This window comes from Octopus bimaculoides, chromosome 1, assembly GCF_001194135.2.
Source record: "Octopus bimaculoides isolate UCB-OBI-ISO-001 chromosome 1, ASM119413v2, whole genome shotgun sequence".
NCBI classification, from domain to species: Eukaryota; Metazoa; Mollusca; class Cephalopoda; order Octopoda; family Octopodidae; genus Octopus; species Octopus bimaculoides.
This window is the reverse complement of record NC_068981.1, coordinates 129,015,797-129,025,868: the sequence shown is the minus strand read 5'-3', so window position 1 is coordinate 129,025,868 and position 10,072 is coordinate 129,015,797. Positions and strand designations below refer to the sequence as shown.

General features: G+C 32.4%; 1 protein-coding gene across 5 annotated transcripts in view; it reads left to right on the top strand.

Annotated features, from left to right (window-relative positions):
- Positions 1-7,269: 7,269 nt before the first annotated feature.
- LOC106878071 (uncharacterized) overlaps positions 7,270-10,072 on the top strand; it is a 30,848-nt gene continuing 28,045 nt past the window's right edge. For 3 of the 5 annotated variants that reach the window (XM_014927167.2, XM_014927176.2, XM_014927183.2), the window contains exon 1: positions 7,270-7,421. The gene's annotated coding sequence lies outside the window, so the exon portion shown is untranslated. The remainder of the gene's footprint in view (positions 7,422-10,072) is intronic. The other 2 variants (XM_014927198.2, XM_014927191.2) reach the window with 1 other exon arrangement.

Sequence of the window (10,072 nt, the reverse complement as noted above, 5' to 3'; positions counted from 1 at the left end):
TCCAAATATCATTTTTAACCTCTGAAACATAAACTTTAATTTGTTTATTAAAGAGTATACTTTAAAAAATTTTTAACAAGTTATGAAAAAAAAAAAAGATTAAAATTTTCCTGAATTCTCAAAAGTGTTTCAATTAGGTTGACATTATTGTCGTTGGAGGCATATATTGTTGAGATGTTGTACCATTTTGTAGCAGAGATCTACCACAGAAAAAAAACACTCTGATTTGATGGAAATTAGGGGAATGGTACTGAAAGTAAGGAACAGTTTCTACAAGTATAATGACTTCAAGCATTTTCATCTCTCAGACAATGTTATTTTGATTATAAGATGGTTGAATGTTCTCTTGATTGTTTTAACATTTTTGTTAATTTTTTTTTATGAAGTTGGCATTTCAATTACCATGCATTTGGATTCAGAATGGAACATTGGGATTCTTCTGACGAAATAATAAACATTCTTCCATGCAGTTTCTTTGTGATATTTTGCAGTTAATTTTCTGAGTCAAGCGTATCCAAAATTGAAAGATTAGAATAGAATATAGATTTGCCATCAGATTTTTTTTATTCCTTTGTTGCTTCATTCTTTTCCTGACACATTGTCTTGGCAAAAGGGACACTGTAGCACTTTGTTGATTCAATCCTTGCAGACTATAACAAATATGCCTTCTGTAGAAATCAAGGTTAAATCCTTTTGATCTAGTTTTTCTAATTCCAGTATTGAGTCCAATTCTGATATAACAGCAAGAACAGCATTAAATTCTTTGCCTGAAAAGTCAAGTGGTTGCTTGATATCAATTGTAACTTTTGCAATAACAGCCTTTAAGGAATGAGAATCATTTTAACATGGTAAATAAACTATTTACTATAAACTATTGTAAATAAACTATTTGTCTCTGCCCAGTTGATTAAAAACTGTAAAAGCAAACATATACAAAATATATACAGTGGATCCTTTGCTAACAAACACTTTTCTGTTAATTTGGCAACAAATATAATCATGTCAATGAACAATTTCCATAAAAATTCCCCAAATTAAAATCTTAGGCAATAAAAAAAAGAAAATCATTAGGGTCCGCCCACACAAATTACATATGCTTGTGTTCAGCTGTAGACATGAAAAGCTTAATGCTGAATCATTTCCCTTCGTTCACACTGTTGTTCATTATGTGTCAAAATGAAAGTAAACAAAACTGTCATAAAAACTGAAATGACAAGGAGAATTTGATTCTCTAAAGCAAAGATTCTAAATGGGGGGTCATTTGGAGCTTGAGGTGGCCGTTTTGGAGCAAAGGGGCATTGAGGGGGGGGGGCGTTAAGAGACTTGGGGAGGGCGCTGAAAGACCCTCGTCTTTGGTAAGTTTAATTTCAAATTAACAAGTAGTAGCCGTATTTTCACATCTCTGAGACAGTCAGTTTAAAAAGAAACATGCGTTTTTATTTCAAATTTTAAAAAACTTAAAAATCACTTTTTCCACTTTGATGACACCAAGCAAATTCCTGGTACCATGTGTAACTGGTATCACTAAAGTGAAACCCCCAAAACAAAAACAAAAACTAAAAACGGATGAATAGTGACAGATAATTAAAAGAAAAAAGTAATGAATAAAAGCGAAAAGCTGAATGTGTGTGTGTGTTTGAATGCAAATATATAAAGAATGGTGGTCAGAGTTTTGGATCAAACTGGCTTTTGGGAGTGGATGATAGATATGTATTTGTGTGTGTGTATGTATGGGTACGTTTGTATGTATATGATTGCATGTGTTGCCATTTTGAATTCCTTTCTGTAATTGAACTTAAATTGACCTATTGCTATTGAAGACCCCCTCCCCCACACACATTTGTTTTAGGCTTTGTACTCATTTGAACTGTGGCTATACACCAGATAACATGGTAAGTCTTATATACTGAAATTTAAATTTTGAATTTGTTTTATTTATAAAATTACACCTCAGCTAAAAACACATCTTTTGGCTTTGGAAAACAGAACCGAACCTTTTCTATCTCTTTCTATATTTTTTGTCAAGTTAGAATTTCTCTGTTTTGGTCAGGATTTTCCAATTTCCTGTATCAAGCAATGGACAGAAACATTAAAAAAATTTTAAATCATAGAGCCAAATAAAATCAAAAATATTAATTATAATCGGAATGATGGAGAGGAGTAAACATTTTCCCTTTCCTTAATGCTAACAATAGCATAGTATGAGGGAGATTTGGCTGTTATTTCTAGCAAATTAAACAACCACACAGAGAATACCTCATTGGCTCATTTGTTGATTTGTAAACAAAAACTAAAGGAAAAACAGACACTAACAAACACACAGACACACACACACACATATATATATATATATATATATATATATATGAATGGGTGGAGTTATGATGTAAGCATAACTTTTGTACTTCTACGAATTTTTACAAATTTTTTCGATTCTGTCTTCTGCATTATGAAATTGATATGATTATGCAACAACAACAAAAAAAAATCTTCCCCACATTTTTTTTTAATTCATGGATTTAAAATATGGACAGTCCAAATCTACTATTCGTTTCTCTTTATAATTTCCAAATAATTTTTTCAATACTTTTATGGAAGAATTTAACAGTCTTCACACTTTTTCACATAATCCTGAACTTTATATGTGAAATGCCAGTGACATGCTGCATGTCCATCAGCAATATTAGCAGACAGACAGCCATGCAGTGGTACGACATATAGTAGACAAAAGCCTTCTTTTTAAGAGGAAAAACGAGGTTGGAAGAGTGATGAAGAAGTTTTGGATACTTGTGGTCATCGTAACCGATGGTGTGACAGTTTTTTATGTGTATGTGCATGTATAACATGTATAAAGATATAATTAAAACGATACGTATACACCCACGTATACACACACACACACACATATATATATATACAACAAAGCTTAATGGTGTGAATTTTTTAAAACTCCTTTAGGGACAAACTGTTTTCACAATGAATTCCAATTTAATTGGAATCTATGTGATCTGAAGCATATTTGTAGAAAAGAAATATTTGATTTTCTCAAAGTTATGAAGAAGCAAATCTTTGGGGCATAATTGTGTAGATATGCCGAAATATTTATATATATATATATATATAAATATTTCGGCATATCTACACAATTATGCCCCAAAGGCCTTATATAAAACTAACTCTATAAAAATGTATGTGTGTGTATATATATTTGTATGTTTCTGTATGTATATGTATATGTATAAGTTTCAGAAGATATTAGAATAATAGAATAAAAGTCAGTCATAACATGACATCTCCCAAAAATCTATTTCTTTAATTTTTATATACTGTTTCTGGCACACATATTTATGCAATTTTGATTTTGAAGTACTTTTAAAACCATGAATCAAAAACAAAAATTTTGTGTGTGTCAAATTTTTTTGCCAGAAGTTCATGGCTTCATAGGAATAAGCATGGAAAACTGCATCAAGATAACCAATTTCCAGATTTTTTACTTCCTTTTAAATAATGCAGATTTTGTGAATGAAACAAACTAGATCCTGAATAAGAAATGAATGTTTAATATGACAAATTTTCAAATTTTTTTTACGTCATTTTAGAAGAGGGCTGATTTTGTGACTCAAACTAACTAGATCCAAATACAGTGATTACCATCCTCCACAATTTGCTACTTATATGAAGTACATATGTATTTCAACAATTTCTATTAAACACACTCTCTTTCTTGAGCATAAAAAATCCTCTTCCCAGGTGACAATAATTTATGTGTCAGATTGTTGCACAAGTTCTAGCTGTTTTGATAAGGGAAATTGGAAAGGTTTGAAATAATTTCATTGGCATTTACTTGTACCAAAGAGCACTTTTTCGATAGACAGCATGTTGATCTCATAAGTGTTGTTTGGTGGAAATAAACGCCATTACCAAACTTTCAATTTGTTATTTCATTTTTTTTTGCATTTCAATTTGTACATCTATACTCCCGACTGAATACAAGTGCATATGTAAAACGATGTCCTTTATTTTTTAATCATTATCTGCTGCTATCAAAATAAGTAGCATATTGAAAACTAAAAATATTTCTGACTCCAAGGGTCAAAAGGGGGCCTTTGGCCAAAATGGGTTGAGAACCTTTGCTCTAAAGTAAATGAATCCATCTCTCCACATCAAAACAAACTAGTCTAATACTTGTGTTCACCTAAATGTGCAGTCTGTTATTTCTTCAAAGGCAGAATTATTTTCAAAGCAAAGAAGAGCTTAGATTTTTTTTTTGTCATTAAAAATATGAAAAAAACAAATTTCTTAAAAAAAAAAATGAAAATCAGTGTTGTGATTTGTTCTCCACACAAAAGAAAAAAAAACCCTGCAAGATTAGAGCAGAAATAAAGAAAGGAATTATTTCTAAGAAAGGAATTATTTCTAAGAAAGGAGATGGTGTCAATTTAAATTATCTTAGTCCAGAACATAGCCTGGCCAAATCTGCAATCAGTACTGTTTTGAGAGAAAAAAATATTCAAAATTATTAGTTATCAGTTGCAAGCTTAATAATACATGTGCCTTGCATACTGATGAGGTGGGCAATCACTTACTAACTTTGATGAAAGAAAAACAATTAGATGGTGTTTCAATGTGTTAAATATGCATTTGTGAAAAAGTTAAGCCTCATTACAAGCAGTTTGAGAGATATACACTGAAAACCTGCACTGATAATGAGACATAACCAGTAGAATTGGAAGCCAGCAAATGTTGGTTCAAATCTTGTTGAAAGAGTTCTGGTACTCACAGTGCTGTGAAGTATGGCAAATCTGTTAATTGCAACAAGAGAACTTAAATCACACAGGAAAAGACTAGGTTGTCTGCATACATACTAACCTTACTTTTCTGTACCAATACCTCAAGGGATTTGAAGGTGACGCTATGCCTAGTGTATAATTCAGAGACTCTCAGTGTCTTCAAGAACATCAACGCAAACAAGTTTTGTGTACAGTGGGTAATTCAAATGTCTGGGTTCCCAAGAACTTATTTATTGCATGGTTCACTAACATGTTTGCTCCCACAGGACTATCTTAAGGAGTAGGGTCTTCCAATTAAGGTTCTTCTTGATATAGACAATACTTCAGCACACCCTGCTAGTTTCACAGATTAAATGTCACAGGGATTTGATTTTATCAAAGTTCATTTCCTGTCTTCCAGAATTACTCTTTCCCTACAGCCCATGGATCAGCAAATGGTAACAAATTTTCAAAAGAGTGCATACAAATCATCTATTTAGGGCCTGTTTTAAAGTGACATCGTCTAGTGTTTTAACATAAAAAATGCAAATAGTATATGTGTAGTTGTGAAATATTATGTAGAGCTTTCTTTGATGTTTGAACTTTTCCCAGAGGGTATTGTGGTCTAATTTACAGAAAACAAAAGACGAAGACAGGTGAGGGAACAATAGGCAGGTATATTAGATTAATGCTTGGTAAGAATGGAAAAGTCTTTGACGTTTCGAGCCTACATTCTTCGACAGAAAGGATTAAGAGGAAGAAAACTGGAGAGAGAACCTCCCCCACCCACAAAAAAAGAGAAAAAACGTGTAGGGATAAAAACTAAAACATTTGGCATCATTTAATTAAAAAAGAGAATATAAGCATATAAAGTCTCTTGCAGCTGTTTCTAGAACAGCCAAATTGTGGATCATGATATGGTATATATATATATATATATATATATATATATATATAATATACCAATATACCCACACACATATGAGGGATGTATGTAATATAATTTTTCTGAATCTTCAGATTTTTCAATATGTTAGGCCACAATTGATATTAATGAAATTAATACTCAATTTTTCACCCTTATTATTTAAATTTATATTAGAGTTAGCGGTTGAAATAACCGTCTAAGGGATAATAATATCTGTCCTTACTACCGGTATCAATTATCTATGTTAACCCTGGGCATGGGTTTGCAAGCACACTATGCTAATGGGGTACAGGTAATAACAGAATAAACAAGAGTTTATCAGGAATCAAATTTAAAATAAGCAGAAAATGGAGAAAACTTTTGATCAACAAATTGACCAACACCAGTTAAGCAATGTTAAGGTTTGTATAAAAAATAATTAACCGATGTTGGTCAATTTGTTTGTAGTCAAATCTCCTCAACATCAAATCCAACTACCTGAAAGAAATGATCAACATACTGGGTTATGCAGCTCACTATACATTATGCCTTAAAAACTGGATAGGCACTGTTGGAACGCTTATGGTCATAGGCCCGCTCTATTAGAGCTGACTCAATTGAAAGGTCTTTTACACCACATAAATGGAGGAAAATAGATACAAGAGATCATCGAACAAAATGTAACTACAACGTTCTTTATTTTTAGTTCAAATCCCGCGCGATCTACTTCGTCTTTTTATCCTTCCGGAAGTTGATAAGATAGGTACTAGTCTCGTATTGACTATAATGGTTTCTTCTGCAACATGTAAAAGAAAAAAAAAAGCCCCAACCCCGCGCGCACACATACATGTATCACATATGATTGGGGAAGGGAAAATATTCGGGGCTGCCTGCTATTTAAAAATTTGAAGTAGGTGCTGGCATATTTGGTGTGGGAAGTAAAGGCATTTTTAATTAAAAATATGCGTTTGCATTCACAAAGGAGAGAAAATGGTACTTCTAGGATTTTATACGAATGTATGCGTGCGACAGGATATGTATTTATATGTGTAATGAGGACACCGGAGTTGAACATGTTACTAAATTTGTAAAGAAACGATTTAGCTTTTTTTTTTTATTATTTGATCTAAAACTTAACTATATAAATATTCATTTATTCGAATTCTACTTTGTAATATATTTATAGGGTTTAAAGAATTATTGCATCTCTCTTCTTTAATACTGTATTTCTTGTTCTTTTATGTAACATGGTCCATCTCACTCATGCTAGCATTTTATTTGTCTAATCTCAGATATGGAATCCTTGTACACGAATATGAGTGTTTAATAGAGAGAGTAAAAGGAAGACACATGACCAAAGGAAATTTATAAAAATAAAGTGAAAAACAGACATAGGAAGGTAATAAACCAGGGACAGTGAGAGTAAGATAAAATACTTAGTCAGAAAGAGATATCAAATAGAGAGAGTAAAAAAAGAAAATAAAGAGGGGGGAGTGTGTGAGAGAATAAGTCAATCTGTATGAATACTAAGAAAAGGAAAGAAAAATACAATCTATGTATGAGGAGAGTGCTGACACCAACCAATCAGATCCAAGGACACAGACAGATATTATGTTAATTAGATCGCCATCTTTAATACCGGTTTGATACTATTGCAGTGCGTCGTATTTTGGCTCTAGCTTTTTATCGTCGTTCATTATTATAGTTATTTGCTTGCTGTTGATACCATACAAGACCTTAATCAGGTATATGAAACGAATGACTTCTGTTGTTTAAACTTTTTGTCTTTTTTTTAAAAATTATTATTTGTTAAATATCCTTGGTAAAAAAAACCTCCTCGCGCCTGTGTGACACCGACATTTTCCTCCCTCCGTGATGTCGAAAACTCAGTCGCCGTCTCTGTTTCTTTCCTCCAATATTTCTTTGTTTTATTTTATTTCTCTGGTATGATTTTTTTTTTACTTTGTCGATTTTCATGTATTTGTATCCCCCTCTAATTTTTTTAATTATTTTATCGCCTCAGTTTTCTTGACCTAATTCGTTGTTGCTTCACGTGTTTCACTCTGACGTTCGTCATCAAGAAACATTGGATTCACGTTATTTAATCTAATTGTAATTATTTTCTCTTCCCTCACCGAGTCGTTATTTTCCCTATTTGTAGCTTTTTTTCACACCGTCTACGTCGCTAATGAGTGGCACATTTTTATCTTTTCATACATTAGGCCTTGCATCATTTTTTTTATTAGCTTTCACCTATTTCATTTTAAAATTGTTAGTATTTTAAATTTTGCTGGACTCCACTCGAATCTAGATCGTGATTTGCATTTTAAAATTAGCTGAAACAGAGCCATTAGTCTTGTACAGCGGTTATCCCTAATTGGGTTCCGACATTTCTTTTTGCTAACATTCGCATCGGTTTACACTCCTTTATTCAAGAAATAGATTAACCTAGTAGTTTCTTATTTAACCCAGTCCTTATATATTCATTACCTCTTTAATAAATCTTCGTTCCTTTCTGTAACTTTTCTCCTTTCACTTAAAGTTGCATTGAAGCATTAAGAATGATCTTTTGTCCATTAAAAAATTGAATATCAAAGACGTAGCTACATCTTCTGCTTTTTCGTTTTTTTACTCTCAACTTCTGTACCTATGTTGAAAACGGAAACTTAATTCGTTTATAGTACATAAAGTAGCCTGTAGACTCGCTTTGTATGAGTAAGCTGGGCACGGAGTAGCCATCTTGAAGAAGCCTATAATAGATTTTTCAGTTTAAATCTCTGCTCTTCATCTCCATTGCACATGTCTATGTGTGCATGCGTATGCAGTGTATCTATGCATGCTTTCTAAATTCATATCTTTCCTGAAAGCGTATCTGGAAGACTGCATATCTATCTATTTCACTTTGTGTATGTAAGTACATAGCTATCTACTTTGCAGAATGTAATGTGACAACTGAAAATATCACTTCGACATTATTTTTCGACGTAATTATGGTTTCTGTCATTATGCAGATGTTTTTAAATGTTTGTTAAGGAAAATAACACGTACACCCGGTGTTTAATGTTAGCATTCGGGTTAGTTTTTGTTACGCCGAAAATTGGTGGTGTACGTATTCTTTTCCTCCGCTCCTTTGTCATTTCATCTCCCGTGGCCAAGCTAATATCTAAAGTTATACAGTTGCCTCTTTCTTGGGTGTGTGTCACACACATAGTTATGTCTACTTATGGCCTTTATTTCCTTCGCAACAATCGGCTTCTCTGGTGGTGCTTGACGTTAAAAAGTGCTTTAAAATATTTTTATTCATCCTGTTTTAGAATGTCTCTAGTTCGATTTTAGTTACCGTATCTAATTTCGTGACAAGCATACTTTCTTACGTTACTGCCATACTATAAGGAAGACACAATTCTGAATATTAAGCTTTTAAGTATAATAAACGTGGTTCTAATTTTTCTGTGAAACTGAAGATAAAATTATATAGAATGCATTACTCTAATCCTTTTATGTCCTTCCAATCTAAAATTACACAAATCTTGCGGCATCCTCTGATACCCGTAAGTGTGATAAATGTTTGCCTTAAGAGAGAAAAAAATCTCAGGCAAATTGGACCCACGAGCAGGTTTTCATTGTTTAATTGCTATGCGACATAAATCTGAGGGGACGACTGTTTTGTATTTGCGTACGTGAAAAATTATTAGTATTAGAACATTAACATTAATTCACCGAGTTTTAATTTTCTTTTCGTTTCTGAAATTTTTTAAGGTCGAGTTTTTGAGATTCTTTCGTATTTGAAATCCTTTCGTTACCCGAAACGTCATTTCGTGAATTCAAATAAACATTGCAAAGAAATTTTTTTTTTCTCTCCAGCTCATGTATGGGCTTTCTTTTATCTTATGTTAATCCAATGCCACTTTACAAAATTTGTCATTGTTTTTATTTTTGCGTCACAGTCTTAGATGACAATATTATAGGTAATTTTAGAAAATAATCTTCGAATAACAATATTAGATGAATTTGCACCTCGATAAAGGTAATTTGCTTAAGATTGAATTGTTAATAGGCCTTGTCCTCATGAAAAAAAAAGAGTGAAGTTGTAGATGTGGGTCTCGGGTAATTCAAGCATAGGTAAACTTATATCACTAGACACAGGAAGTGATTAATGGGGGTTTAATAAGAGATTTTATATTGAAAATACTTCAAGAATTATTTCCCCTAGCTTCAATGTAAATTTTATCTCGCTACGAGATAGTGAAGTTGTAACATGAATTTCAAATCCGAGGTCTAAGGACCAAACAGTCCTTATTTTATGAGTTCAATGGACCTAGGAATATTGTCATAGTATCAAGTCTACAGAATATCTTTGCTTGGTATTATGTAAGACTTCAGTTATAAAAAAAAT